A 26,325-nucleotide genomic window follows, 5' to 3' on the forward strand; every position below is an offset into this window, starting at 1 on the left:
CAATAATCGTAAAGATTTGCAGACAGGTGTAACTGCGAGGAGTACAAGAGCGATGAGAATACCCTCGCTTCCTTTTGATGTTGCGTATCAAATTTCACAGAGTTTTTGTGAAATAATTTGTTAATGTGCTTGAGTATTCTTAGAGGTTATATCGAGGCAAGAGACAGTAACGATCGCACATAGATGAAACTATTCTCATAACACTTGGTTGGGCTTTAATCTCTGCTAAGATCTCAAAGTTGGGTTTGTAAACATTGGTGGAGACTTGTAAATTGTAGAAATGTTTGAAATGGGCTATTTAGTCGATGGCATTGATTACTGTGGCACAGATCTCGCTGGTCCCCCGTTGTCAATTTCACACGGATATTTGACAGCAAACATTGGTATTACACATCAACTGACCTGTCAAAACAATTTCAAAATCACCTCCAATATTTAACATTTTACTACATCATCGCTTAATATCGTAATGGTTTACATTTATAACACTTCCTCGTAAAATAAATTTTGTTTCGTTTTATTCATCATTACTTTCCAATCATTTCCGATTCATAATTGAATAAAAAGTATTAATTTTTAGAATTCAAAACAAAAGAATTGAAATGTCATATTTTCGGTTCAACTTTATTATAAAAAAACAAATATTATATTTTCGCTTCAACTTCCTATATAATGTGTTTTTTGTAAATATAATTAATGCATTAACGGATTTTTATATCAGTATTAAGTAGTGATAAATCTTTCCATGCGCTGCTAAGTAATGCACGTCATACTAGCATTTTCAATACTTTACAAGTTTTACAAGCGAATAACTCAAAACTGTTTTCATGTTGTTGAGTAATATTTTAAAAATCCCTCTCTCGCTCACTCACTCACACAGCCTGAGATCATTCTAATTTCAAAGGAAATACCTGTAACGTGATCATTTCCAAAAAATATTCAAAACAGTCAACAAAGCTCCAGATGTTTGATCCTATATGTGGTTCTCTACAAATGTGATTATTTAGCCAGTATCATCGAGTTGTGGGCGGTCTGGGGAGTGAGGGTTTGTTAGGAGTAAAACTAACAAACAAGGGCTAGAATTTCTGTCAACTGGAGTGTCTACTTGTGGCTAATAAAACCTAAGTAGCTCGCATCTTTAAACCGTGTTTATTTGACCCTGAAGCAATGTCAGTATCAGACTTGGATGTTACAATACAGAAGCGAGCGATGCGCCAACAATTCCCAGACTGTGTAGATTTCGCATTTCGCCTCAGGGGAGGCAACTCTTGCGAGCTCGCGAACACGTGCAACCGTATTTGCGTATTTTCTCAGGGGTTGATACACTGAGAAATTAGGTTTATTGTATGCCTCCCGCTTGAGAGAATACAGGAAGCAGAGTCTGAAATAATAAACTTGAAGGGTATTGTTTTATCTGTTGTCGCTGTTCCTTAGGATCGCTAAAATGACAAAAGCTGATTCATTTCATGTTGATTTCTTTAGATGTCAATTTCACTTGTAGATTTCACGTGTTGTTTGCTGGTTTGGGCGTGTAGATTTGACGTTGACAAAATATCGCACAAGAGGAGAATTTCCTGTTGATGGCACCCACAAGTGTTAAATTTACAAAATATCTTTGACTTAGCATAGTTTATGCAATTGTTCACGCCGCATTTTGGTTCCATAGAGTGCGATTTGTGTATTCCATTAATGCAACCATCACTTTCGACAAGGCCCGTATATTATTTACATAGCGCACGTGATGCATGCTGCACGTGCAAACCGAAGCATGCGACTCAAAGAAAAGCTCGTGTGATTTTTACACACGAGTGGTATGGGAGAAACAGATTTCCAGATGATATCTGGCAAGACTGGAATATATGTCTAACAGTTAATTGACTCAACTAGGTACTTGTCCTTTAAGACAACACTCTTCTCTGGGGATTTTATACTTTTGATCGTTTGTCCCAGGGAAAAGTTCTCCGTATACAGGTTTTTAAGGAAATGTCTCGTATATACAAGAGAGGGGTTTTGCCTTGCGCATTTAAGTAAACATCCCCGAAGATTGAGCGTATATCAATAAATAATGCCAATGGCAGATTTATTTATGTATATACATAAAATCAGGCATAGACTTTTCTTTATTTTCATTGTTTTTAATTAAGCGTAAATATTTTCTCATAATTGAACATGTCTCTCCATATTTTTGGTAACTAATACGAAATTCGTGCAACGTTTAAAACCCACTTGCCATTTGTACGATCACTGTCTGTTTTATTTGACCTATTTGCATAACATTCATCCCTTTTATATTGCTCTCCCGACTAGGGGACTTTATTGTAATTCTATCATATTCATATAGTATCTTAATATTCAATCGAAACTTCTTAATAATAAAGTTCGTGATTCGTTTCAGGAAAAAAGTAAAATCAATTTTGAAATACCTGTATCACGATTTGGATAAGTCGAAAAAACATGATTAAACAGACAGATATACAGATACACCAGTGTATTTGAATGATAAAGAAAGATTATGCCAATTGAAAAGTGAGCTTAATTGGTCATTGAAGCAGAATTATTTGTTTTTCAGATACATGATCTGTCAAAATGAAAGCACCCGCCTGTCAATTTAACTGAAAGCGATGATTGACACCAGCTTCGTGCTAATCACACGCACGCGCAGGCCCAAAAGGCTGACTATGGCTGTATAGCCCGCTTGTCATCAAACTGTTCAGCAGAACTCGGAATCGGATAACAAAAGCCATGGACTTGACAAGGCAGCTGGAATAAAAGGTATTTGGTCTCTACTTTGGATTCTAAGAACTTTTTCAACACACGGGACTGGCGATTTCATAACATTGAAACATCGTTAGCCCGAACACCTCACCTCCGGAACGATTGACTTTGTGAGCATTGTATATTCAAAAATATACAACCTTGTACACATTCCTCGGTATTCCGGGCGATTTCACTGAAATAGGTACGGTACGGATCAACGATGCGGCAACAATTAAAAATTATGCGTATGAATCCTATGCATGCATACATCAACTTCAATAACAATTCATGTCATCATTAGTCCACCTACATATACATCGTGTGCTTCTGGCATACGCAGGAAAAGACAGGAATAAAGTTTCAGTTCAGTAGAGTGGCCTAAATCATTTCAGTTTTCAGTCTGCACCCCACTCGATTGCAACTACATACAATGAACTAGAATTCGTCAAAAGGACGTGCGCCGCCCGGGAATCGAACCCGGGTCGCAAGAATGGGAATCTTGCATGATACCACTACACCAGCGGCGCTCCCTGATATCATTCTCTCTCACTCTATTCTTCTTGCTGTCCACAGATCAAAGAAAATAAACACTGTCGACCACTCACTTTTCTCCCGTGGTAGTCAGTTTAATTCTATATGCAACTCGAAATGATCCTTAAATGAAATTCTTGCTGACCATATATCTGCGTAACTTTTACTCCAGCTAACACCTTTCCTCAAAACATGGAACTGATGTGTCAAACACTCCTTAATATATTTGTCAGTCCCATCTTCATTTAAAGACATGTCCGTATGCATGCACATTTTCCACATACAAAATAACACAAACGGCAATTGAATAAAGTTTCAGTTCAGTAGAGTGGCCTAAATCATTTCAGTTTTCAATCTGCACCACACTCGATTGCAACTACATACAATGAACTAGAAATCGTCAAAAGGGCGTGCGCCGCCCGGGAATCGAACCCGGGTCGCAAGAATGGGAATCTTGCATGATACCACTACACCAGCGGCGCTCCCTGATATCATTGTCTCTCACTCTGTTCTTCTTGCTGTCCACAGATCAAAGAAAATAAACACTGTTGACCACTCACTTTTCTCCCGTGGTAGTCAGTTTAATTCTATATGCAACTCGAAATGCTCCTTAAATGAATTTGTTGCAGACCATATATCTACGTAAACTTTACTTCAGCTAACACCTTTTCTCAAAACATGGCACTGATGTGTCAAACACTCCTAAATATATTTGTCACTCCCATCTTCATTTAAAGACATGTCCGTATGCATGCACATTTTCAACATACAAAATAACACAAACGGCAATTGAATAAAGTTCCAGTTCAGTAGAGTGGCCTAAATCATTTCAGTTTTCAATCTGCACCCCACTCGATTGCAACTACATACAATGAACTAGAATTCGTCAAAAGGACGTGCGCCGCCCGGGAATCGAACCCGGGTCGCAAGAATGGGAATCTTGCATGATACCACTACACCAGCGGCGCTCCCTGATATCATTCTCTCTCACTCTATTCTTCTTGCTGTCCACAGATCAAAGAAAATAAACACTGACGACCACTCACTTTTCTCCCGTGGTAGTCAGTTTAATTCTATATGCAACTCGAAATGCTCCTTAAATGAATTTGTTGCAGACCATATATCTACGTAAACTTTACTCCAGCTAACACCTTTCCTCAAAACATGGCACTGATGTGTCAAACACTCCTAAATATATTTGTTACTCCCATCTTCATTTAAAGACATGTCCGTATGCATGCACATTTTCCACATGCAACATGAAACAAACAGCAATTGAACTAGTTTCAGTTCAGTAGAGTGGCCTATATCATTTCAGTTTTCAGTCTGCACCACACTCGATTGCAACTACATACAATGAACTAAAATTCGTCAAAAGGACGTGCGCCGCCCGGGAATCGAAACCGGGTCGCAAAAATTGGAAATCTTGCATGATACCACTACACCAGCGGCGATCCCTGATATCATTCTCTCTCACCCTATTCTTCTTGCTGTCCACAGATCAAAGAAAATAAACACTGTCGACCACTCACTTTTCTCCCGTGGTAGTCAGTTTAATTCTATATGCAACTCGAAATGCTCCTTAAATGAATTTGTTGCAGACCATATATCTACGTAAACTTTACTTCAGCTAACACCTTTCCTCAAAACATGGCACTGATGTGTCAAACACTCCTGAATATATTTGTCACTCCCATCTTCATTTAAAGACATGTCCGTATGCATGCACATTTTCCACATGCAAAATAACACAAACGGCAATTGAATAAAGTTCCAGTTCAGTAGAGTGGCCTAAATCATTTCAGTTTTCAATCTGAACCCCCCTCGATTGCAACTACATACAATGAACTAGAATTCGTCAAAAGGACGTGCCCCGTCTGGGAATCGAACCCGGGTCGCAAGAATGGGAATCTTGCATGATACCACTACACCAGCGGCGCTCCCTGATATCATTCTCTCTCACTCTATTCTTCTTGCTGTCCACAGATCAAAGAAAATAAACACTGTCGACCACTCACTTTTCTCCCGTGGTAGTCAGTTTAATTCTATATGCAACTCGAAATGATCCTTAAATGAATTTGTTGCAGACCATATATCTACGTAAACATTACTTCAGCTAACACCTTTCCTCAAAACATGGCACTGATGTGTCAAACACTCCTAAATATATTTGTCACTCCCATCTTCATTTAAAGACATGTCCGTATGCATGCACATTTTCAACATACAAAATAACACAAACGGCAATTGAATAAAGTTCCAGTTCAGTAGAGTGGCCTAAATCATTTCAGTTTTCAATCTGCACCCCACTCGATTGCAACTACATACAATGAACTAGAATTCGTCAAAAGGACGTGCGCCGCCCGGGAATCGAACCCGGGTCGCAAGAATGGGAATCTTGCATGATACCACTACACCAGCGGCGCTCCCTGATATCATTCTCTCTCACTCTATTCTTCTTGCTGTCCACAGATCAAAGAAAATAAACACTGACGACCACTCACTTTTCTCCCGTGGTAGTCAGTTTAATTCTATATGCAACTCGAAATGCTCCTTAAATGAATTTGTTGCAGACCATATATCTACGTAAACTTTACTCCAGCTAACACCTTTCCTCAAAACATGGCACTGATGTGTCAAACACTCCTAAATATATTTGTTACTCCCATCTTCATTTAAAGACATGTCCGTATGCATGCACATTTTCCACATGCAACATGAAACAAACAGCAATTGAACTAGTTTCAGTTCAGTAGAGTGGCCTATATCATTTCAGTTTTCAGTCTGCACCACACTCGATTGCAACTACATACAATGAACAAAAATTCGTCAAAAGGACGTGCGCCGCCCGGGAATCGAAACCGGGTCGCAAAAATTGGAAATCTTGCATGATACCACTACACCAGCGGCGATCCCTGATATCATTCTCTCTCACCCTATTCTTCTTGCTGTCCACAGATCAAAGAAAATAAACACTGTCGACCACTCACTTTTCTCCCGTGGTAGTCAGTTTAATTCTATATGCAACTCGAAATGCTCCTTAAATGAATTTGTTGCAGACCATATATCTACGTAAACTTTACTTCAGCTAACACCTTTCCTCAAAACATGGCACTGATGTGTCAAACACTCCTAAATATATTTGTCACTCCCATCTTCATTTAAAGACATGTCCGTATGCATGCACATTTTCCACATGCAAAATAACACAAACGGCAATTGAATAAAGTTCCAGTTCAGTAGAGTGGCCTAAATCATTTCAGTTTTCAATCTGAACCCCCCTCGATTGCAACTACATACAATGAACTAGAATTCGTCAAAAGGACGTGCCCCGTCTGGGAATCGAACCCGGGTCGCAAGAATGGGAATCTTGCATGATACCCCTACACCAGCGGCGCTCCCTGATATCATTCTCTCTCACTCTATTCTTCTTGCTGTCCACAGATCAAAGAAAATAAACACTGTCGACCACTCACTTTTCTCCCGTGGTAGTCAGTTTAATTCTATATGCAACTCGAAATGATCCTTAAATGAATTTGTTGCAGACCATATATCTACGTAAACATTACTTCAGCTAACACCTTTCCTCAAAACATGGCACTGATGTGTCAAACACTCCTAAATATATTTGTCACTCCCATCTTCATTTAAAGACATGTCCGTATGCATGCACATTTTCAACATACAAAATAACACAAACGGCAATTGAATAAAGTTCCAGTTCAGTAGAGTGGCCTAAATCATTTCAGTTTTCAATCTGCACCCCACTCGATTGCAACTACATACAATGAACTAGAATTCGTCAAAAGGACGTGCGCCGCCCGGGAATCGAACCCGGGTCGCAAGAATGGGAATCTTGCATGATACCACTACACCAGCGGCGCTCCCAGATATCATTCTCTCTCACTCTATTCTTCTTGCTGTCCACAGATCAAAGAAAATAAACACTGTCGACCACTCACTTTTCTCCCGTGGTAGTCAGTTTAATTCTATATGCAACTCGAAATGATCCTTAAATGAATTTGTTGCAGACCATATATCTACGTAAACTTTACTTCAGCTAACACCTTTTCTCAAAACATGGCACTGATGTGTCAAACACTCCTGAATATATTTGTCACTCCCATCTTCATTTAAAGACATGTCCGTATGCATGCACATTTTCCACATACAAAATAACACAAACGGCAATTGAATAAAGTTCCAGTTCAGTAGAGTGGCCTAAATCATTTCAGTTTTCAGTCTGCACTCCACTCGATTGCAACTTCATACAGTGAACTAGAATTCGTCAAAAGGACGTGCGCCGCCCGGGAATCGAACCCGGGTCGCAAGAATGGGAATCTTGCATGATACCACTACACCAGCGGCGCTCCCTGATATCATTCTCTCTCACTCTATTCTTCTTGCTGTCCACAGATCAAAGAAAATAAACACTGTCGACCACTCACTTTTCTCCCGTGGTAGTCAGTTTAATTCTATATGCAACTCGAAATGATCCTTAAATGAATTTGTTGCAGACCATATATCTACGTAAACATAACTTCAGCTAACACCTTTCCTCAAAACATGGCACTGATGTGTCAAACACTCCTAAATATATTTGTTACTCCCATCTTCATTTAAAGACATGTCCGTATGCATGCACATTTTCCACATGCAACATGAAACAAACGGCAATTGAACTAGTTTCAGTTCAGTAGAGTGGCCTATATCATTTCAGTTTTCAGTCTGCACCACACTCGATTGCAACTACATACAATGAACAAAAAATCATCAAAAGGACGTGCGCCGCCCGGGAATCGAACCCGGGTCGCAAAAATTGGAAATCTTGCATGATACCACTACACTAGCGGCGCTCCCTGATATCATTCTCTCTCACTCTATTCTTCTTGCTGTCCACAGATCAAAGAAAATAAACACTGTCGACCACTCACTTTTCTCCCGTGGTAGTCAGTTTAATTCTATATGCAACTCGAAATGCTCCTTAAATGAATTTGTTGCAGACCATATATCTACGTAAACTTTACTTCAGCTAACACCTTTCCTCAAAACATGGCACTGATGTGTCAAACACTCCTGAATATATTTGTCACTCCCATCTTCATTTAAAGACATGTCCGTATGCATGCACATTTTCCACATGCAAAATAACACAAACGGCAATTGAATAAAGTTCCAGTTCAGTAGAGTGGCCTAAATCATTTCAGTTTTCAATCTGAACCCCACTCGATTGCAACTACATACAATGAACTAGAATTCGTCAAAAGGACGTGCGCCGCCCGGGAATCGAACCCGGGTCGCAAGAATGGGAATCTTGCATGATACCACTACACCAGCGGCGCTCCCTGATATCATTCTCTCTCACTCTGTTCTTCTTGCTGTCCACAGATCAAAGAAAATAAACACTGTCGACCACTCACTTTTCTCCCGTGGTAGTCAGTTTAATTCTATATGCAACTCGAAATGCTCCTTAAATGAATTTGTTGCAGACCATATATCTACGTAAACATTACTTCAGCTAACACCTTTCCTCAAAACATGGCACTGATGTGTCAAACACTCCTAAATATATTTGTCACTCCCATCTTCATTTAAAGACATGTCCGTATGCATGCACATTTTCAACATACAAAATAACACAAACGGCAATTGAATAAAGTTCCAGTTCAGTAGAGTGGCCTAAATCATTTCAGTTTTCAATCTGCTCCCCACTCGATTGCAACTACATACAATGAACTAGAAATCGTCAAAAGGACGTGCGCCGCCCGGGAATCGAACCCGGGTCGCAAGAATGGGAATCTTGCATGATACCACTACACCAGCGGCGCTCCCTGATATCATTCTCTCTCACTCTATTCTTCTTGCTGTCCACAGATCAAAGAAAATAAACACTGACGACCACTCACTTTTCTCCCGTGGTAGTCAGTTTAATTCTATATGCAACTCGAAATGCTCGTTAAATGAATTTGTTGCAGACCATATATCTACGTAAACATAACTTCAGCTAACACCTTTCCTCAAAACATGGCACTGATGTGTCAAACACTCCTAAATATATTTGTCACTCCCATCTTCATTTAAAGACATGTCCGTATCCATGCACATTTTCAACATACAAAATAACACAAACGGCAATTGAATAAAGTTCCAGTTCAGTAGAGTGGCCTAAATCATTTCAGTTTTCAATCTGCACCCCACTCGATTGCAACTACATACAATGAACTAGAATTCGTCAAAAGGACGTGCGCCGCCCGGGAATCGAACCCGGGTCGCAAGAATGGGAATCTTGCATGATACCACTACACCAGCGGCGCTCCCTGATATCATTCTCTCTCACTCTATTCTTCTTGCTGTCCACAGATCAAAGAAAATAAACACTGTCGACCACTCACTTTTCTCCCGTGGTAGTCAGTTTAATTATATATGCAACTCGAAATGCTCCTTAAATGAATTTCTTGCAGACCATATAACTACGTAAACTTTACTTCAGCTAACACCTTTCCTCAAAACATGGCACTGATGTGTCAAACACTCCTAAATATATTTGTCACTCCCATCTTCATTTAAAGACATGTCCGTATGCATGCACATTTTCCACATGCAAAATAACACAAACGGCAATTGAATAAAGTTCCAGTTCAGTAGAGTGGCCTAAATCATTTCAGTTTTCAATCTGAACCCCACTCGATTGCAACTACATACAATGAACTAGAATTCGTCAAAAGGACGTGCCCCGTCTGGGAATCGAACCCGGGTCGCAAGAATGGGAATCTTGCATGATACCACTACACCAGCGGCGCTCCCTGATATCATTGTCTCTCACTCTATTCTTCTTGCTGTCCACAGATCAAAGAAAATAAACACTGTCGACCACTCACTTTTCTCCCGTGGTAGTCAGTTTAATTCTATATGCAACTCGAAATGATCCTTAAATGAATTTGTTGCAGACCATATATCTACGTAAACATTACTTCAGCTAACACCTTTCCTCAAAACATGGCACTGATGTGTCAAACACTCCTAAATATATTTGTCACTCCCATCTTCATTTAAAGACATGTCCGTATGCATGCACATTTTCAACATACAAAATAACACAAACGGCAATTGAATAAAGTTCCAGTTCAGTAGAGTGGCCTAAATCATTTCAGTTTTCAATCTGCACCCCACTCGATTGCAACTACATACAATGAACTAGAATTCGTCAAAAGGACGTGCGCCGCCCGGGAATCGAACCCGGGTCGCAAGAATGGGAATCTTGCATGATACCACTACACCAGCGGCGCTCCCAGATATCATTCTCTCTCACTCTATTCTTCTTGCTGTCCACAGATCAAAGAAAATAAACACTGTCGACCACTCACTTTTCTCCCGTGGTAGTCAGTTTAATTCTATATGCAACTCGAAATGATCCTTAAATGAATTTGTTGCAGACCATATATCTACGTAAACTTTACTTCAGCTAACACCTTTTCTCAAAACATGGCACTGATGTGTCAAACACTCCTGAATATATTTGTCACTCCCATCTTCATTTAAAGACATGTCCGTATGCATGCACATTTTCCACATACAAAATAACACAAACGGCAATTGAATAAAGTTCCAGTTCAGTAGAGTGGCCTAAATCATTTCAGTTTTCAATCTGCACTCCACTCGATTGCAACTTCATACAGTGAACTAGAATTCGTCAAAAGGACGTGCGCCGCCCGGGAATCGAACCCGGGTCGCAAGAATGGGAATCTTGCATGATACCACTACACCAGCGGCGCTCCCTGATATCATTCTCTCTCACTCTATTCTTCTTGCTGTCCACAGATCAAAGAAAATAAACACTGTCGACCACTCACTTTTCTCCCGTGGTAGTCAGTTTAATTCTATATGCAACTCGAAATGATCCTTAAATGAATTTGTTGCAGACCATATATCTACGTAAACATAACTTCAGCTAACACCTTTCCTCAAAACATGGCACTGATGTGTCAAACACTCCTAAATATATTTGTCACTCCCATCTTCATTTAAAGACATGTCCGTATGCATCCACATTTTCAACATACAAAATAACACAAACGGCAATTGAATAAAGTTCCAGTTCAGTAGAGTGGCCTAAATCATTTCAGTTTTCAATCTGCACCCCACTCGATTGCAACTACATACAATGAACTAGAATTCGTCAAAAGGACGTGCGCCGCCCGGGAATCGAACCCGGGTCGCAAGAATGGGAATCTTGCATGATACCACTACACCAGCGGCGCTCCCTGATATCATTCTCTCTCACTCTATTCTTCTTGCTGTCCACAGATCAAAGAAAATAAACACTGTCGACCACTCACTTTTCTCCCGTGGTAGTCAGTTTAATTCTATATGCAACTCGAAATGATCCTTAAATGAATTTGTTGCAGACCATATATCTACGTAAACTTTACTCCAGCTAACACCTTTCCTCAAAACATGGCACTGATGTGTCAAACACTCCTAAATATATTTGTCACTCCCATCTTCATTTAAAGACATGTCCGTATGCATGCACATTTTCAACATGCAAAATAACACAAACGGCAATTGAATAAAGTTCCAGTTCAGTAGAGTGGCCTAAATCATTTCAGTTTTCAATCTGCACCCCACTCGATTGCAACTACATACAATGAACTAGAAATCGTCAAAAGGACGTGCGCCGCCCGGGAATCGAACCCGGGTCGCAAGAATGGGAATCTTGCATGATACCACTACACCAGCGGCGCTCCCTGATATCATTCTCTCTCACTCTATTCTTCTTGCTGTCCACAGATCAAAGAAAATAAACACTGACGACCACTCACTTTTCTCCCGTGGTAGTCAGTTTAATTCTATATGCAACTCGAAATGATCCTTAAATGAATTTGTTGCAGACCATATATCTACGTAAACTTTACTCCAGCTAACACCTTTCCTCAAAACATGGCACTGATGTGTCAAACACTCCTAAATATATTTGTTACTCCCATCTTCATTTAAAGACATGTCCGTATGCATGCACATTTTCCACATGCAACATGAAACAAACGGCAATTGAACTAGTTTCAGTTCAGTAGAGTGGCCTATATCATTTCAGTTTTCAGTCTGCACCACACTCGATTGCAACTACATACAATGAACTAAAAATCGTCAAAAGGACGTGCGCCGCCCGGGAATCGAACCCGGGTCGCAAAAATTGGAAATCTTGCATGATACCACTACACCAGCGGCGCTCCCTGATATGATTCTCTCTCACTCTATTCTTCTTGCTGTCCACAGATCAAAGAAAATAAACACTGACGACCACTCACTTTTCTCCCGTGGTAGTCAGTTTAATTCTATATGCAACTCGAAATGCTCGTTAAATGAATTTGTTGCAGACCATATATCTACGTAAACATAACTTCAGCTAACACCTTTCCTCAAAACATGGCACTGATGTGTCAAACACTCCTAAATATATTTGTCACTCCCATCTTCATTTAAAGACATGTCCGTATCCATGCACATTTTCAACATACAAAATAACACAAACGGCAATTGAATAAAGTTCCAGTTCAGTAGAGTGGCCTAAATCATTTCAGTTTTCAATCTGCACCCCACTCGATTGCAACTACATACAATGAACTAGAATTCGTCAAAAGGACGTGCGCCGCCCGGGAATCGAACCCGGGTCGCAAGAATGGGAATCTTGCATGATACCACTACACCAGCGGCGCTCCCTGATATCATTCTCTCTCACTCTATTCTTCTTGCTGTCCACAGATCAAAGAAAATAAACACTGTCGACCACTCACTTTTCTCCCGTGGTAGTCAGTTTAATTATATATGCAACTCGAAATGCTCCTTAAATGAATTTGTTGCAGACCATATAACTACGTAAACTTTACTTCAGCTAACACCTTTCCTCAAAACATGGCACTGATGTGTCAAACACTCCTAAATATATTTGTCACTCCCATCTTCATTTAAAGACATGTCCGTATGCATGCACATTTTCCACATGCAAAATAACACAAACGGCAATTGAATAAAGTTCCAGTTCAGTAGAGTGGCCTAAATCATTTCAGTTTTCAATCTGAACCCCCCTCGATTGCAACTACATACAATAAACTAGAATTCGTCAAAAGGACGTGCGCCGCCCGGGAATCGAACCCGGGTCGCAAGAATGGGAATCTTGCATGATACCACTACACCAGCGGCGCTCCCTGATATCATTCTCTCTCACTCTGTTCTTCTTGCTGTCCACAGATCAAAGAAAATAAACACTGTCGACCACTCACTTTTCTCCCGTGGTAGTCAGTTTAATTCTATATGCAACTCGAAATGCTCCTTAAATGAATTTGTTGCAGACCATATATCTACGTAAACTTTACTTCAGCTAACACCTTTCCTCAAAACATGGCACTGATGTGTCAAACACTCCTAAATATATTTGTCACTCCCATCTTCATTTAAAGACATGTCCGTATGCATGCACATTTTCCACATACAAAATAACACAAACGGCAATTGAATAAAGTTCCAGTTCAGTAGAGTGGCCTAAATCATTTCAGTTTTCAATCTGCACCCCACTCGATTGCAACTACATACAATGAACTAGAAATCGTCAAAAGGACGTGCGCCGCAAGGGAATCGAACCCGGGTCGCAAGAATGGGAATCTTGCATGATACCACTACACCAGCGGCGCTCCCTGATATCATTCTCTCTCACTCTATTCTTCTTGCTGTCCACAGATCAAAGAAAATAAACACTGCCGACCACTCACTTTTCTCCCGTGGTAGTCAGTTTAATTCTATATGCAACTCGAAATGATCCTTAAATGAATTTGTTGCAGACCATATATCTACGTAAACTTTACTCCAGCTAACACCTTTCCTCAAAACATGGCACTGATGTGTCAAACACTCCTAAATATATTTGTTACTCCCATCTTCATTTAAAGACATGTCCGTATGCATGCACATTTTCCACATGCAACATGAAACAAACGGCAATTGAACTAGTTTCAGTTCAGTAGAGTGGCCTATATCATTTCAGTTTTCAGTCTGCACCACACTCGATTGCAGCTACATACAATGAACTAAAAATCGTCAAAAGGACGTGCGCCGCCCGGGAATCGAACCCGGGTCGCAAAAATTGGAAATCTTGCATGATACCACTACACCAGCGGCGCTCCCTGATATCATTCTCTCTCACTCTATTCTTCTTGCTGTCCACAGATCAAAGAAAATAAACACTGTCGACCACTCACTTTTCTCCCGTGGTAGTCAGTTTAATTCTATATGCAACTCGAAATGCTCCTTAAATGAATTTGTTGCAGACCATATAACTACGTAAACTTTACTTCAGCTAACACCTTTCCTCAAAACATGGCACTGATGTGTCAAACACTCCTAAATATATTTGTCACTCCCATCTTCATTTAAAGACATGTCCGTATGCATGCACATTTTCCACATGCAAAATAACACAAACGGCAATTGAATAAAGTTCCAGTTCAGTAGAGTGGCCTAAATCATTTCAGTTTTCAATCTGCACCCCCCTCGATTGCAACTACATACAATGAACTAGAATTCGTCAAAAGGACGTGCGCCGCCCGGGAATCGAACCCGGGTCGCAAGAATGGGAATCTTGCATGATACCACTACACCAGCGGCGCTCCCTGATATCATTCTCTCTCACTCTGTTCTTCTTGCTGTCCACAGATCAAAGAAAATAAACACTGTCGACCACTCACTTTTCTCCCGTGGTAGTCAGTTTAATTCTATATGCAACTCGAAATGCTCCTTAAATGAATTTGTTGCAGACCATATATCTACGTAAACTTTACTTCAGCTAACACCTTTCCTCAAAACATGGCACTGATGTGTCAAACACTCCTAAATATATTTGTCACTCCCATCTTCATTTAAAGACATGTCCGTATGCATGCACATTTTCAACATACAAAATAACACAAACGGCAATTGAATAAAGTTCCAGTTCAGTAGAGTGGCCTAAATCATTTCAGTTTTCAATCTGCACCCCACTCGATTGCAACTACATACAATGAACTAGAAATCGTCAAAAGGACGTGCGCCGCAAGGGAATCGAACCCGGGTCGCAAGAATGGGAATCTTGCATGATACCACTACACCAGCGGCGCTCCCTGATATCATTCTCTCTCACTCTATTCTTCTTGCTGTCCACAGATCAAAGAAAATAAACACTGCCGACCACTCACTTTTCTCCCGTGGTAGTCAGTTTAATTCTATATGCAACTCGAAATGATCCTTAAATGAATTTGTTGCAGACCATATATCTACGTAAACTTTACTCCAGCTAACACCTTTCCTCAAAACATGGCACTGATGTGTCAAACACTCCTAAATATATTTGTTACTCCCATCTTCATTTAAAGACATGTCCGTATGCATGCACATTTTCCACATGCAACATGAAACAAACGGCAATTGAACTAGTTTCAGTTCAGTAGAGTGGCCTATATCATTTCAGTTTTCAGTCTGCACCACACTCGATTGCAACTACATACAATGAACTAAAAATCGTCAAAAGGACGTGCGCCGCCCGGGAATCGAACCCGGGTCGCAAAAATTGGAAATCTTGCATGATACCACTACACCAGCGGCGCTCCCTGATATGATTCTCTCTCACTCTATTCTTCTTGCTGTCCACAGATCAAAGAAAATAAACACTGTCGACCACTCACTTTTCTCCCGTGGTAGTCAGTTTAATTCTATATGCAACTCGAAATGCTCCTTAAATGAATTTGTTGCAGACCATATAACTACGTAAACTTTACTTCAGCTAACACCTTTCCTCAAAACATGGCACTGATGTGTCAAACACTCCTAAATATATTTGTCACTCCCATCTTCATTTAAAGACATGTCCGTATGCATGCACATTTTCCACATGCAAAATAACACAAACGGCAATTGAATAAAGTTCCAGTTCAGTAGAGTGGCCTAAATCATTTCAGTTTTCAATCTGCACCCCACTCGATTGCAACTACATACAATGAACTAGAATTCGTCAAAAGGACGTGCGCCGCCCGGGAATCGAACCCGGGTCGCAAGAATGGGAATCTTGCATGATACCACTACACCAGCGGCGCTCCCTGATATCATTCTCTCTCACTCTGTTCTTCTTGCTGTCCACAGATCAAAGAAAATAAACACTGTCGACCACTCACTTTTCTCCCGTGGTAGTCAGTTTAATTCTTTATGCAACTCGAAATGATCCTTAAATGAATTGTTGCAGACCATATATCTACGTAAACTTTACTTCAGCTAACACCTTTTCTCAAAACATGGCACTGATGTGTCAAACACTCCTGAATATATTTGTCACTCCCATCTTCATTTAAAGACATGTCCGTATGCATGCACATTTTCCACATGCAAAATAACACAAACGGCAATTGAATAAAGTTCCAGTTCAGTAGAGTGGCCTAAATCATTTCAGTTTTCAATCTGCACCCCACTCGATTGCAACTTCATACAATGAACTAGAAATCGTCAAAAGGAGGTGCGCCGCCCGGGAATCGAACCCGGGTCGCAAGAATGGGAATTTTGCATGATACCACTACACCAGCGGCGCTCCCTGATATCATTCTTTCTCTCTATCCTTCTTGCTGTCCACAGATCAAAGAAAATAAACACTGTCGACCACTCACTTTTCTCCCGTGGTAGTCAGTTTAATTCTATATGCAACTCGAAATGCTCCTTAAATGAATTTGTTGCAGACCATATATCTACGTAAACTTTACTTCAGCTAACACCTTTCCTCAAAACATGGCACTGATGTGTCAAACACTCCTAAATATATTTGTCACTCCCATCTTCATTTAAAGACATGTCCGTATGCATGCACATTTTCCACATACAAAATAACACAAACGGCAATTGAATAAAGTTCCAGTTCAGTAGAGTGGCCTAAATCATTTCAGTTTTCAATCTGCACCACACTCGATTGCAACTACATACAATGAACTAGAAATCGTCAAAAGGACGTGCGCCGCAAGGGAATCGAACCCGGTCGCAAGAATGGGAATCTTGCATGATACCACTACACCAGCGGCGCTCCCTGATATCATTCTCTCTCACTCTATTCTTCTTGCTGTCCACAGATCAAAGAAAATAAACACTGCCGACCACTCACTTTTCTCCCGTGGTAGTCAGTTTAATTCTATATGCAACTCGAAATGATCCTTAAATGAATTTGTTGCAGACCATATATCTACGTAAACTTTACTTCAGCTAACACCTTTCCTCAAAACATGGCACTGATGTGTCAAACACTCCTAAATATATTTGTCACTCCCATCTTCATTTAAAGACATGTCCGTATGCATGCACATTTTCCACATACAAAATAACACAAACGGCAATTGAATAAAGTTTCATTTCAGTAGAGTGGCCTAAATTATTTCAGTTTTCAATCTACACCCCACTCGATTGCAACTACATACAATCAACTAGAATTCGTCAAAAGGACGTGCGCCGCCCGGAATCGAACCCGGGTCGCAAGAATGGGAATCTTGCATGATACCACTACACCAGCGGCGCTCCCTGATTTCATTCTCTCTCACTCTATTCTTCTTGCTGTCCACAGATCAAAGAAAATAAACACTGTCGACCACTCACTTTTCTCCCGTGGTAGTCAGTTTAATTCTTTATGCAACTCGAAATGATCCTTAAATGAATTTGTTGCAGACCATATATCTACGTAAACTTTACTTCAGCTAACACCTTTCCTCAAAACATGGCACTGATGTGTCAAACACTCCTGAATATATTTGTCACTCCCATCTTCATTTAAAGACATGTCCGTATGGATGCACATTTTCCACATGCAAAATAACACAAACGGCAATTGAATAAAGTTCCAGTTCAGTAGAGTGGCCTAAATCATTTCAGTTTTCAATCTGCACCCCACTCGATTGCAACTTCATACAATGAACTAGAAATCGTCAAAAGGACGTGCGCCGCCCGGGAATCGAACCCGGGTCGCAAGAATGGGAATCTTGCATGATACCACTACACCAGCGGCGCTCCCTGATATCATTCTCTCTCACTCTATTCTTCTTGCTGTCCACAGATCAAAGAAAATAAACACTATCGACCACTCACTTTTCTCCCGTGGTAGTCAGTTTAATTCTATATGCAACTCGAAATCCTCCTTAAATGAATTTGTTGCAGACCATATATCTACGTAAACATTACTTCAGCTAACACCTTTCCTCAAAACATGGCACTGATGTGTCAAACACTCCTAAATATATTTGTTACTCCCATCTTCATTTAAAGACATGTCCGTATGCATGCACATTTTCCACATGCAACATGAAACAAACGTCAATTGAACTAGTTTCAGTTCAGTAGAGTGGCCTAAATCATTTCAGTTTTCAATCTGCACCCCACTCGATTGCAACTACATACAATGAACTAGAATTCGTCAAAAGGACGTGCGCCGCCCGGGAATCGAACCCGGGTCGCAAGAATGGGAATCTTGCATGATACCACTACACCAGCGGCGCTCCCTGATTTCATTCTCTCTCACTCAATTCTTCTTGCTGTCCACAGATCAAAGAAAATAAACACTGTCGACCACTCACTTTTCTCCCGTGGTAGTCAGTTTAATTCTTTATGCAACTCGAAATGCTCCTTAAATGAATTTGTTGCAGACCATATATCTACGTAAACATTACTTCAGCTAACACCTTTCCTCAAAACATGGCACTGATGTGTCAAACACTCCTGAATATATTTGTCACTCCCATCTTCATTTAAAGACATGTCCGTATGCATGCACATTTTCAACATACAAAATAACACAAACGGCAATTGAATAAAGTTCCAGTTCAGTAGAGTGGCCTAAATCATTTCAGTTTTCAATCTGCACCCCACTCGATTGCAACTTCATACAATGAACGGGGGGGCACGGGTGGCCCAGTCGTCTAAGGCGCCGCGATTCGCTGTGCAGGGTTGCGTCCCTTGGGCACGCCAGAAACCTATGATTGTGGGTTCGAATCCCGGTTCGTCCCAATTATGTTTCTAGGTTTGTCAGCACCATACCCGTGCTCGTGGGTTTCACCGAAGTGGTAAACGTCTGAGACCTGCATCACTTCGGGCTTTCCTCCCACATTAAGCTGACACGCCGCGATATAACTGGAATACTGTTAAAAGCTGCGTTAAACCCAACTCACTCACTCACTCATACAATGAACTAGAATTCGTCAAAAGGACGTGCGCCGCCCGGGAATCGAACCCGGGTCGCAAGAATGGGAATCTTGCATGATACCACTACACCAGCGGCGCTCCCTGATATCATTCTCTCTCACTCTATTCTTCTTGCTGTCCACAGATCAAAGAAAATAAACACTGCCGACCACTCACTTTTCTCCCGTGGTAGTCAGTTTAATTCTATATGCAACTCGAAATGCTCCTTAAATGAATTTGTTGCAGACCATATATCTACGTAAACTTTACTCCAGCTAACACCTTTCCTCAAAACATGGCACTGATGTGTCAAACACTCCTAAATATATTTGTTACTCCCATCTTCATTTAAAGACATGTCCGTATGCATGCACATTTTCCACATGCAACATGAAACAAACGGCAATTGAACTAGTTTCAGTTCAGTAGAGTGGCCTAAATCATTTCAGTTTTCAGTCTGCACCACACTCGATTGCAACTTCATACAATGAACTAGAATTCGTCAAAAGGACGTGCGCCGCCCGGGAATCGAACCCGGGTCGCAAGAATGGGAATCTTGCATGATACCACTACACCAGCGGCGCTCCCTGATATCATTCTCTCTCACTCTATTCTTCTTGCTGTCCACAGATCAAAGAAAATAAACACTGCCGACCACTCACTTTTCTCCCGTGGTAGTCAGTTTAATTCTTTATGCAACTCGAAATGATCCTTAAATGAATTTGTTGCAGACCATATATCTACGTAAACTTTACTTCAGCTAACACCTTTCCTCAAAACATGGCACTGATGTGTCAAACACTCCTGAATATATTTGTCACTCCCATCTTCATTTAAAGACATGTCCGTATGGATGCACATTTTCCACATGCAAAATAACACAAACGGCAATTGAATAAAGTTCCAGTTCAGTAGAGTGGCCTAAATCATTTCAGTTTTCAATCTGCACCCCACTCGATTGCAACTTCATACAATGAACTAGAAATCGTCAAAAGGACGTGCGCCGCCCGGGAATCGAACCCGGGTCGCAAGAATGGGAATCTTGCATGATACCACTACACCAGCGGCGCTCCCTGATATCATTCTCTCTCACTCTATTCTTCTTGCTGTCCACAGATCAAAGAAAATAAACACTATCGACCACTCACTTTTCTCCCGTGGTAGTCAGTTTAATTCTATATCCAACTCGAAATCCTCCTTAAATGAATTTGTTGCAGACCATATATCTACGTAAACATTACTTCAGCTAACACCTTTCCTCAAAACATGGCACTGATGTGTCAAACACTCCTAAATATATTTGTTACTCCCATCTTCATTTAAAGACATGTCCGTATGCATGCACATTTTCCACATGCAACATGAAACAAACGTCAATTGAACTAGTTTCAGTTCAGTAGAGTGGCCTAAATCATTTCAGTTTTCAATCTGCACCCCACTCGATTGCAACTACATACAATGAACTAGAATTCGTCAAAAGGACGTGCGCCGCCCGGGAATCGAACCCGGGTCGCAAGAATGGGAATCTTGCATGATACCACTACACCAGCGGCGCTCCCTGATTTCATTCTCTCTCACTCAATTCTTCTTGCTGTCCACAGATCAAAGAAAATAAACACTGTCGACCACTCACTTTTCTCCCGTGGTAGTCAGTTTAATTCTTTATGCAACTCGAAATGCTCCTTAAATGAATTTGTTGCAGACCATATATCTACGTAAACATTACTTCAGCTAACACCTTTCCTCAAAACATGGCACTGATGTGTCAAACACTCCTGAATATATTTGTCACTCCCATCTTCATTTAAAGACATGTCCGTATGCATGCACATTTTCAACATACAAAATAACACAAACGGCAATTGAATAAAGTTCCAGTTCAGTAGAGTGGCCTAAATCATTTCAGTTTTCAATCTGCACCCCACTCGATTGCAACTTCATACAATGAACGGGGGGGCACGGGTGGCCCAGTCGTCTAAGGCGCCGCGATTCGCTGTGCAGGGTTGCGTCCCTTGGGCACGCCAGAAACCTATGATTGTGGGTTCGAATCCCGGTTCGTCCCAATTATGTTTCTAGGTTTGTCAGCACCATACCCGTGCTCGTGGGTTTCACCGAAGTGGTAAACGTCTGAGACCTGCATCACTTCGGGCTTTCCTCCCACATTAAGCTGACACGCCGCGATATAACTGGAATACTGTTAAAAGCTGCGTTAAACCCAACTCACTCACTCACTCATACAATGAACTAGAATTCGTCAAAAGGACGTGCGCCGCCCGGGAATCGAACCCGGGTCGCAAGAATGGGAATCTTGCATGATACCACTACACCAGCGGCGCTCCCTGATATCATTCTCTCTCACTCTATTCTTCTTGCTGTCCACAGATCAAAGAAAATAAACACTGCCGACCACTCACTTTTCTCCCGTGGTAGTCAGTTTAATTCTATATGCAACTCGAAATGCTCCTTAAATGAATTTGTTGCAGACCATATATCTACGTAAACTTTACTCCAGCTAACACCTTTCCTCAAAACATGGCACTGATGTGTCAAACACTCCTAAATATATTTGTTACTCCCATCTTCATTTAAAGACATGTCCGTATGCATGCACATTTTCCACATGCAAAATAACACAAACGGCAATTGAATAAAGTTCCAGTTCAGTAGAGTGGCCTAAATCATTTCAGTTTTCAATCTGCACCCCACTCGATTGCAACTACATACAATGAACTAGAATTCGTCAAAAGGACGTGCGCAGCCCGGGAATCGAACCTGGGTCGCAAGAATGGGAATCTTGCATGATACCACTACACCAGCGGCGCTCCCTGATATCATTCTTTCTCTCTATCCTTCTTGCTGTCCACAGATCAAAGAAAATAAACACTATCGACCACTCACTTTTTTCCCGTGGTAGTCAGTTTAATTCTATATCCAACTCGAAATGCTCCTTAAATGAATTTGTTGCAGACCATATATCTACGTAAACATTACTTCAGCTAACACCTTTCCTCAAAACATGGCACTGATGTGTCAAACACTCCTAAATATATTTGTCACTCCAATCTTCATTTAAAGACATGTCCGTGTGCATGCACATTTTCAACATACAAAATAACACAAACGGCAATTGAATAAAGTTCCAGTTCAGTAGAGTGGCCTAAATCATTTCAGTTTTCAATCTGCACCCCACTCGATTGCAACTACATACAATGAACTAGAATTCGTCAAAAGGACGTGCGCCGCCCGGGAATCGAACCCGGGTCGCAAGAATGGGAATCTTGCATGATACCACTACACCAGCGGCGCTCCCTGATATGATTCTCTCTCACTCTATTCTTCTTGCTGTCCACAGATCAAAGAAAATAAACACTGACGACCACTCACTTTTCTCCCGTGGTAGTCAGTTTAATTCTATATGGAACTCGAAATGCTCCTTAAATGAATTTGTTGCAGACCATATATCTACGTAAACTTTACTCCAGCTAATACCTTTCCTCAAAACATGGCACTGATGTGTCAAACACTCCTAAATATATTTGTCACTCCCATCTTCATTTAAAGACATACCCGTATGCATGCACATTTTCCACATACAAAATAACACAAACGGCAATTGAATAAAGTTCCAGTTCAGTAGAGTGGCCTAAATCATTTCAGTTTTCAATCTGCACCCCACTCGATTGCGACTACATAAAGTGAACTAGAATTCGTCAAAAGGACGTGCGCCGCCCGGGAATCGAACCCGGGTCGCAAAAATTGGAAATCTTGCATGATACCACTACACCAGCGGCGCTCCCTGATATCATTCTTTCTCTCTATCCTTCTTGCTGTCCACAGATCAAAGAAAATAAACACTGTCGACCACTCACTTTTCTCCCGTGGTAGTCAGTTTAATTCTATATCCAACTCGAAATACTCCTTAGATGAATTTGTTGCAGACCATATATCTACGTAAACATTACTTTAGCTAACACCTTTCCTCAAAACATGGCACTGATGTGTCAAACACTCCTAAATATATTTGTTACTCCCATCTTCATTTAAAGACATGTCCGTATGCATGCACATTTTCCACATGCAACATGAAACAAACGTCAATTGAACTAGTTTCAGTTCAGTAGAGTGGCCTAAATCATTTCAGTTTTCAATCTGCACCCCACTCGATTGCAACTACATACAATGAACTAGAATTCGTCAAAAGGACGTGCGCCGCCCGGGAATCGAACCTGGGTCGCAAGAATGGGAATCTTGCATGATACCACTACACCAGCGGCGCTCCCTGATATCATTCTTTCTCTCTATCCTTCTTGCTGTCCACAGATCAAAGAAAATAAACACTGTCGACCACTCACTTTTCTCCCGTGGTAGTCAGTTTAATTCTATATGCAACTCGAAATGCTCCTTAAATGAATTTGTTGCAGACCATATATCTACGTAAACATTACTTCAGCTAACACCTTTCCTCAAAACATGGCACTGATGTGTCAAACACTCCTAAATATATTTGTCACTCCAATCTTCATTTAAAGACATGTCCGTGTGCATGCACATTTTCAACATACAAAATAACACAAACGGCAATTGAATAAAGTTCCAGTTCAGTAGAGTGGCCTAAATCATTTCAGTTTTCAATCTGCACCCCACTCGATTGCAACTTCATACAATGAACGGGGGGGCACGGGTGGCCCAGTCGTCTAAGGCGCCGCGATTCGCTGTGCAGGGTTGCGTCCCTTGGGCACGCCAGAAACCTATGATTGTGGGTTCGAATCCCGGTTCGTCCCAATTATGTTTCTAGGTTTGTCAGCACCATACCCGTGCTCGTGGGTTTCACCGAAGTGGTAAACGTCTGAGACCTGCATCACTTCGGGCTTTCCTCCCACATTAAGCTGACACGCCGCGATATAACTGGAATACTGTTAAAAGCTGCGTTAAACCCAACTCACTCACTCACTCATACAATGAACTAGAATTCGTCAAAAGGACGTGCGCCGCCCGGGAATCGAACCCGGGTCGCAAGAATGGGAATCTTGCATGATACCACTACACCAGCGGCGCTCCCTGATATCATTCTCTCTCACTCTATTCTTCTTGCTGTCCACAGATCAAAGAAAATAAACACTGCCGACCACTCACTTTTCTCCCGTGGTAGTCAGTTTAATTCTATATGCAACTCGAAATGCTCCTTAAATGAATTTGTTGCAGACCATATATCTACGTAAACTTTACTCCAGCTAACACCTTTCCTCAAAACATGGCACTGATGTGTCAAACACTCCTAAATATATTTGTTACTCCCATCTTCATTTAAAGACATGTCCGTATGCATGCACATTTTCCACATGCAACATGAAACAAACGGCAATTGAACTAGTTTCAGTTCAGTAGAGTGGCCTAAATCATTTCAGTTTTCAGTCTGCACCACACTCGATTGCAACTTCATACAATGAACTAGAATTCGTCAAAAGGACGTGCGCCGCCCGGGAATCGAACCCGGGTCGCAAGAATGGGAATCTTGCATGATACCACTACACCAGCGGCGCTCCCTGATATCATTCTCTCTCACTCTATTCTTCTTGCTGTCCACAGATCAAAGAAAATAAACACTGCCGACCACTCACTTTTCTCCCGTGGTAGTCAGTTTAATTCTATATGCAACTCGAAATGCTCCTTAAATGAATTTGTTGCAGACCATATATCTACGTAAACTTTACTCCAGCTAACACCTTTCCTCAAAACATGGCACTGATGTGTCAAACACTCCTAAATATATTTGTTACTCCCATCTTCATTTAAAGACATGTCCGTATGCATGCACATTTTCCACATGCAACATGAAACAAACGTCAATTGAACTAGTTTCAGTTCAGTAGAGTGGCCTAAATCATTTCAGTTTTCAGTCTGCACCACACTCGATTGCAACTACATACAATGAACTAAAAATCGTCAAAAGGACGTGCGCCGCCCGGGAATCGAACCCGGGTCGCAAAAATTGGAAATCTTGCATGATACCACTACACCAGCGGCGCTCCCTGATATGATTCTCTCTCACTCTATTCTTCTTGCTGTCCACAGATCAAAGAAAATAAACACTGTCGACCACTCACTTTTCTCCCGTGGTAGTCAGTTTAATTCTATATGCAACTCGAAATGCTCCTTAAATGAATTTGTTGCAGACCATATATCTACGTAAACTTTACTTCAGCTAACACCTTTCCTCAAAACATGGCACTGATGTGTCAAACACTCCTGAATATATTTGTCACTCCCATCTTCATTTAAAGACATGTCCGTATGCATGCACATTTTCCACATGCAAAATAACACAAACGGCAATTGAATAAAGTTCCAGTTCAGTAGAGTGGCCTAAATCATTTCAGTTTTCAATCTGCACCCCACTCGATTGCAACTACATACAATGAACTAGAATTCGTCAAAAGGACGTGCGCAGCCCGGGAATCGAACCTGGGTCGCAAGAATGGGAATCTTGCATGATACCACTACACCAGCGGCGCTCCCTGATATCATTCTTTCTCTCTATCCTTCTTGCTGTCCACAGATCAAAGAAAATAAACACTATCGACCACTCACTTTTTTCCCGTGGTAGTCAGTTTAATTCTATATCCAACTCGAAATGCTCCTTAAATGAATTTGTTGCAGACCATATATCTACGTAAACATTACTTCAGCTAACACCTTTCCTCAAAACATGGCACTGATGTGTCAAACACTCCTAAATATATTTGTCACTCCAATCTTCATTTAAAGACATGTCCGTGTGCATGCACATTTTCAACATACAAAATAACACAAACG

General features: G+C 41.0%; 42 non-coding genes across 42 annotated transcripts; all 42 read right to left on the reverse strand.

Annotated features, from left to right (window-relative positions):
- Positions 1-3,213: 3,213 nt before the first annotated feature.
- Positions 3,214-3,284, reverse strand: Trnag-ccc (transfer RNA glycine (anticodon CCC)). Its single transcript has one exon. It is a non-coding gene; the product is annotated as a tRNA-Gly (tRNA).
- Positions 3,285-3,699: 415 nt separating this feature from the next.
- On the reverse strand, positions 3,700-3,770 carry Trnag-ccc (transfer RNA glycine (anticodon CCC)). The gene has a single exon. It is a non-coding gene; the product is annotated as a tRNA-Gly (tRNA).
- Positions 3,771-4,185: 415 nt separating this feature from the next.
- Trnag-ccc (transfer RNA glycine (anticodon CCC)) lies at positions 4,186-4,256 on the reverse strand. Its single transcript has one exon. It is a non-coding gene; the product is annotated as a tRNA-Gly (tRNA).
- A 901-nt stretch (positions 4,257-5,157) lies between these two features.
- On the reverse strand, positions 5,158-5,228 carry Trnag-ccc (transfer RNA glycine (anticodon CCC)). Its single transcript has one exon. It is a non-coding gene; the product is annotated as a tRNA-Gly (tRNA).
- A 415-nt stretch (positions 5,229-5,643) lies between these two features.
- Positions 5,644-5,714, reverse strand: Trnag-ccc (transfer RNA glycine (anticodon CCC)). Its single transcript has one exon. It is a non-coding gene; the product is annotated as a tRNA-Gly (tRNA).
- Positions 5,715-7,101: 1,387 nt separating this feature from the next.
- Positions 7,102-7,172, reverse strand: Trnag-ccc (transfer RNA glycine (anticodon CCC)). Its single transcript has one exon. It is a non-coding gene; the product is annotated as a tRNA-Gly (tRNA).
- A 415-nt stretch (positions 7,173-7,587) lies between these two features.
- On the reverse strand, positions 7,588-7,658 carry Trnag-ccc (transfer RNA glycine (anticodon CCC)). Its single transcript has one exon. It is a non-coding gene; the product is annotated as a tRNA-Gly (tRNA).
- Positions 7,659-8,072: 414 nt separating this feature from the next.
- Trnag-ucc (transfer RNA glycine (anticodon UCC)) lies at positions 8,073-8,144 on the reverse strand. Its single transcript has one exon. It is a non-coding gene; the product is annotated as a tRNA-Gly (tRNA).
- Positions 8,145-8,559: 415 nt separating this feature from the next.
- Trnag-ccc (transfer RNA glycine (anticodon CCC)) lies at positions 8,560-8,630 on the reverse strand. The gene has a single exon. It is a non-coding gene; the product is annotated as a tRNA-Gly (tRNA).
- Positions 8,631-9,045: 415 nt separating this feature from the next.
- On the reverse strand, positions 9,046-9,116 carry Trnag-ccc (transfer RNA glycine (anticodon CCC)). The gene has a single exon. It is a non-coding gene; the product is annotated as a tRNA-Gly (tRNA).
- Positions 9,117-9,531: 415 nt separating this feature from the next.
- On the reverse strand, positions 9,532-9,602 carry Trnag-ccc (transfer RNA glycine (anticodon CCC)). The gene has a single exon. It is a non-coding gene; the product is annotated as a tRNA-Gly (tRNA).
- A 415-nt stretch (positions 9,603-10,017) lies between these two features.
- On the reverse strand, positions 10,018-10,088 carry Trnag-ccc (transfer RNA glycine (anticodon CCC)). The gene has a single exon. It is a non-coding gene; the product is annotated as a tRNA-Gly (tRNA).
- Positions 10,089-10,503: 415 nt separating this feature from the next.
- Trnag-ccc (transfer RNA glycine (anticodon CCC)) lies at positions 10,504-10,574 on the reverse strand. The gene has a single exon. It is a non-coding gene; the product is annotated as a tRNA-Gly (tRNA).
- A 415-nt stretch (positions 10,575-10,989) lies between these two features.
- On the reverse strand, positions 10,990-11,060 carry Trnag-ccc (transfer RNA glycine (anticodon CCC)). The gene has a single exon. It is a non-coding gene; the product is annotated as a tRNA-Gly (tRNA).
- Positions 11,061-11,475: 415 nt separating this feature from the next.
- On the reverse strand, positions 11,476-11,546 carry Trnag-ccc (transfer RNA glycine (anticodon CCC)). The gene has a single exon. It is a non-coding gene; the product is annotated as a tRNA-Gly (tRNA).
- A 415-nt stretch (positions 11,547-11,961) lies between these two features.
- Positions 11,962-12,032, reverse strand: Trnag-ccc (transfer RNA glycine (anticodon CCC)). The gene has a single exon. It is a non-coding gene; the product is annotated as a tRNA-Gly (tRNA).
- A 414-nt stretch (positions 12,033-12,446) lies between these two features.
- On the reverse strand, positions 12,447-12,518 carry Trnag-ucc (transfer RNA glycine (anticodon UCC)). The gene has a single exon. It is a non-coding gene; the product is annotated as a tRNA-Gly (tRNA).
- Positions 12,519-12,933: 415 nt separating this feature from the next.
- Positions 12,934-13,004, reverse strand: Trnag-ccc (transfer RNA glycine (anticodon CCC)). The gene has a single exon. It is a non-coding gene; the product is annotated as a tRNA-Gly (tRNA).
- A 415-nt stretch (positions 13,005-13,419) lies between these two features.
- Positions 13,420-13,490, reverse strand: Trnag-ccc (transfer RNA glycine (anticodon CCC)). Its single transcript has one exon. It is a non-coding gene; the product is annotated as a tRNA-Gly (tRNA).
- Positions 13,491-13,905: 415 nt separating this feature from the next.
- On the reverse strand, positions 13,906-13,976 carry Trnag-ccc (transfer RNA glycine (anticodon CCC)). Its single transcript has one exon. It is a non-coding gene; the product is annotated as a tRNA-Gly (tRNA).
- Positions 13,977-14,390: 414 nt separating this feature from the next.
- Positions 14,391-14,462, reverse strand: Trnag-ucc (transfer RNA glycine (anticodon UCC)). The gene has a single exon. It is a non-coding gene; the product is annotated as a tRNA-Gly (tRNA).
- A 415-nt stretch (positions 14,463-14,877) lies between these two features.
- Trnag-ccc (transfer RNA glycine (anticodon CCC)) lies at positions 14,878-14,948 on the reverse strand. Its single transcript has one exon. It is a non-coding gene; the product is annotated as a tRNA-Gly (tRNA).
- Positions 14,949-15,363: 415 nt separating this feature from the next.
- Trnag-ccc (transfer RNA glycine (anticodon CCC)) lies at positions 15,364-15,434 on the reverse strand. Its single transcript has one exon. It is a non-coding gene; the product is annotated as a tRNA-Gly (tRNA).
- A 414-nt stretch (positions 15,435-15,848) lies between these two features.
- Positions 15,849-15,920, reverse strand: Trnag-ucc (transfer RNA glycine (anticodon UCC)). Its single transcript has one exon. It is a non-coding gene; the product is annotated as a tRNA-Gly (tRNA).
- Positions 15,921-16,335: 415 nt separating this feature from the next.
- Trnag-ccc (transfer RNA glycine (anticodon CCC)) lies at positions 16,336-16,406 on the reverse strand. The gene has a single exon. It is a non-coding gene; the product is annotated as a tRNA-Gly (tRNA).
- A 414-nt stretch (positions 16,407-16,820) lies between these two features.
- Trnag-ccc (transfer RNA glycine (anticodon CCC)) lies at positions 16,821-16,891 on the reverse strand. The gene has a single exon. It is a non-coding gene; the product is annotated as a tRNA-Gly (tRNA).
- An 898-nt stretch (positions 16,892-17,789) lies between these two features.
- Positions 17,790-17,859, reverse strand: Trnag-ccc (transfer RNA glycine (anticodon CCC)). Its single transcript has one exon. It is a non-coding gene; the product is annotated as a tRNA-Gly (tRNA).
- A 415-nt stretch (positions 17,860-18,274) lies between these two features.
- Trnag-ccc (transfer RNA glycine (anticodon CCC)) lies at positions 18,275-18,345 on the reverse strand. The gene has a single exon. It is a non-coding gene; the product is annotated as a tRNA-Gly (tRNA).
- Positions 18,346-18,759: 414 nt separating this feature from the next.
- On the reverse strand, positions 18,760-18,830 carry Trnag-ccc (transfer RNA glycine (anticodon CCC)). Its single transcript has one exon. It is a non-coding gene; the product is annotated as a tRNA-Gly (tRNA).
- A 710-nt stretch (positions 18,831-19,540) lies between these two features.
- On the reverse strand, positions 19,541-19,611 carry Trnag-ccc (transfer RNA glycine (anticodon CCC)). The gene has a single exon. It is a non-coding gene; the product is annotated as a tRNA-Gly (tRNA).
- A 414-nt stretch (positions 19,612-20,025) lies between these two features.
- On the reverse strand, positions 20,026-20,096 carry Trnag-ccc (transfer RNA glycine (anticodon CCC)). Its single transcript has one exon. It is a non-coding gene; the product is annotated as a tRNA-Gly (tRNA).
- Positions 20,097-20,511: 415 nt separating this feature from the next.
- Positions 20,512-20,582, reverse strand: Trnag-ccc (transfer RNA glycine (anticodon CCC)). The gene has a single exon. It is a non-coding gene; the product is annotated as a tRNA-Gly (tRNA).
- A 414-nt stretch (positions 20,583-20,996) lies between these two features.
- Positions 20,997-21,067, reverse strand: Trnag-ccc (transfer RNA glycine (anticodon CCC)). The gene has a single exon. It is a non-coding gene; the product is annotated as a tRNA-Gly (tRNA).
- Positions 21,068-21,777: 710 nt separating this feature from the next.
- On the reverse strand, positions 21,778-21,848 carry Trnag-ccc (transfer RNA glycine (anticodon CCC)). Its single transcript has one exon. It is a non-coding gene; the product is annotated as a tRNA-Gly (tRNA).
- Positions 21,849-22,263: 415 nt separating this feature from the next.
- On the reverse strand, positions 22,264-22,334 carry Trnag-ccc (transfer RNA glycine (anticodon CCC)). Its single transcript has one exon. It is a non-coding gene; the product is annotated as a tRNA-Gly (tRNA).
- Positions 22,335-22,747: 413 nt separating this feature from the next.
- Trnag-ccc (transfer RNA glycine (anticodon CCC)) lies at positions 22,748-22,818 on the reverse strand. Its single transcript has one exon. It is a non-coding gene; the product is annotated as a tRNA-Gly (tRNA).
- Positions 22,819-23,233: 415 nt separating this feature from the next.
- On the reverse strand, positions 23,234-23,305 carry Trnag-ucc (transfer RNA glycine (anticodon UCC)). Its single transcript has one exon. It is a non-coding gene; the product is annotated as a tRNA-Gly (tRNA).
- A 412-nt stretch (positions 23,306-23,717) lies between these two features.
- On the reverse strand, positions 23,718-23,788 carry Trnag-ccc (transfer RNA glycine (anticodon CCC)). The gene has a single exon. It is a non-coding gene; the product is annotated as a tRNA-Gly (tRNA).
- A 708-nt stretch (positions 23,789-24,496) lies between these two features.
- Positions 24,497-24,567, reverse strand: Trnag-ccc (transfer RNA glycine (anticodon CCC)). The gene has a single exon. It is a non-coding gene; the product is annotated as a tRNA-Gly (tRNA).
- Positions 24,568-24,981: 414 nt separating this feature from the next.
- On the reverse strand, positions 24,982-25,052 carry Trnag-ccc (transfer RNA glycine (anticodon CCC)). The gene has a single exon. It is a non-coding gene; the product is annotated as a tRNA-Gly (tRNA).
- A 414-nt stretch (positions 25,053-25,466) lies between these two features.
- On the reverse strand, positions 25,467-25,538 carry Trnag-ucc (transfer RNA glycine (anticodon UCC)). The gene has a single exon. It is a non-coding gene; the product is annotated as a tRNA-Gly (tRNA).
- Positions 25,539-25,953: 415 nt separating this feature from the next.
- Positions 25,954-26,024, reverse strand: Trnag-ccc (transfer RNA glycine (anticodon CCC)). Its single transcript has one exon. It is a non-coding gene; the product is annotated as a tRNA-Gly (tRNA).
- Between the last annotated feature and the right edge of the window lie 301 nt (positions 26,025-26,325).

Source organism: Haliotis cracherodii, unplaced genomic scaffold (genome assembly GCF_022045235.1).
Source record: "Haliotis cracherodii isolate W230 unplaced genomic scaffold, xgHalCrac1.p SCAF_4, whole genome shotgun sequence".
NCBI classification, from domain to species: domain Eukaryota; kingdom Metazoa; phylum Mollusca; class Gastropoda; order Lepetellida; family Haliotidae; genus Haliotis; species Haliotis cracherodii.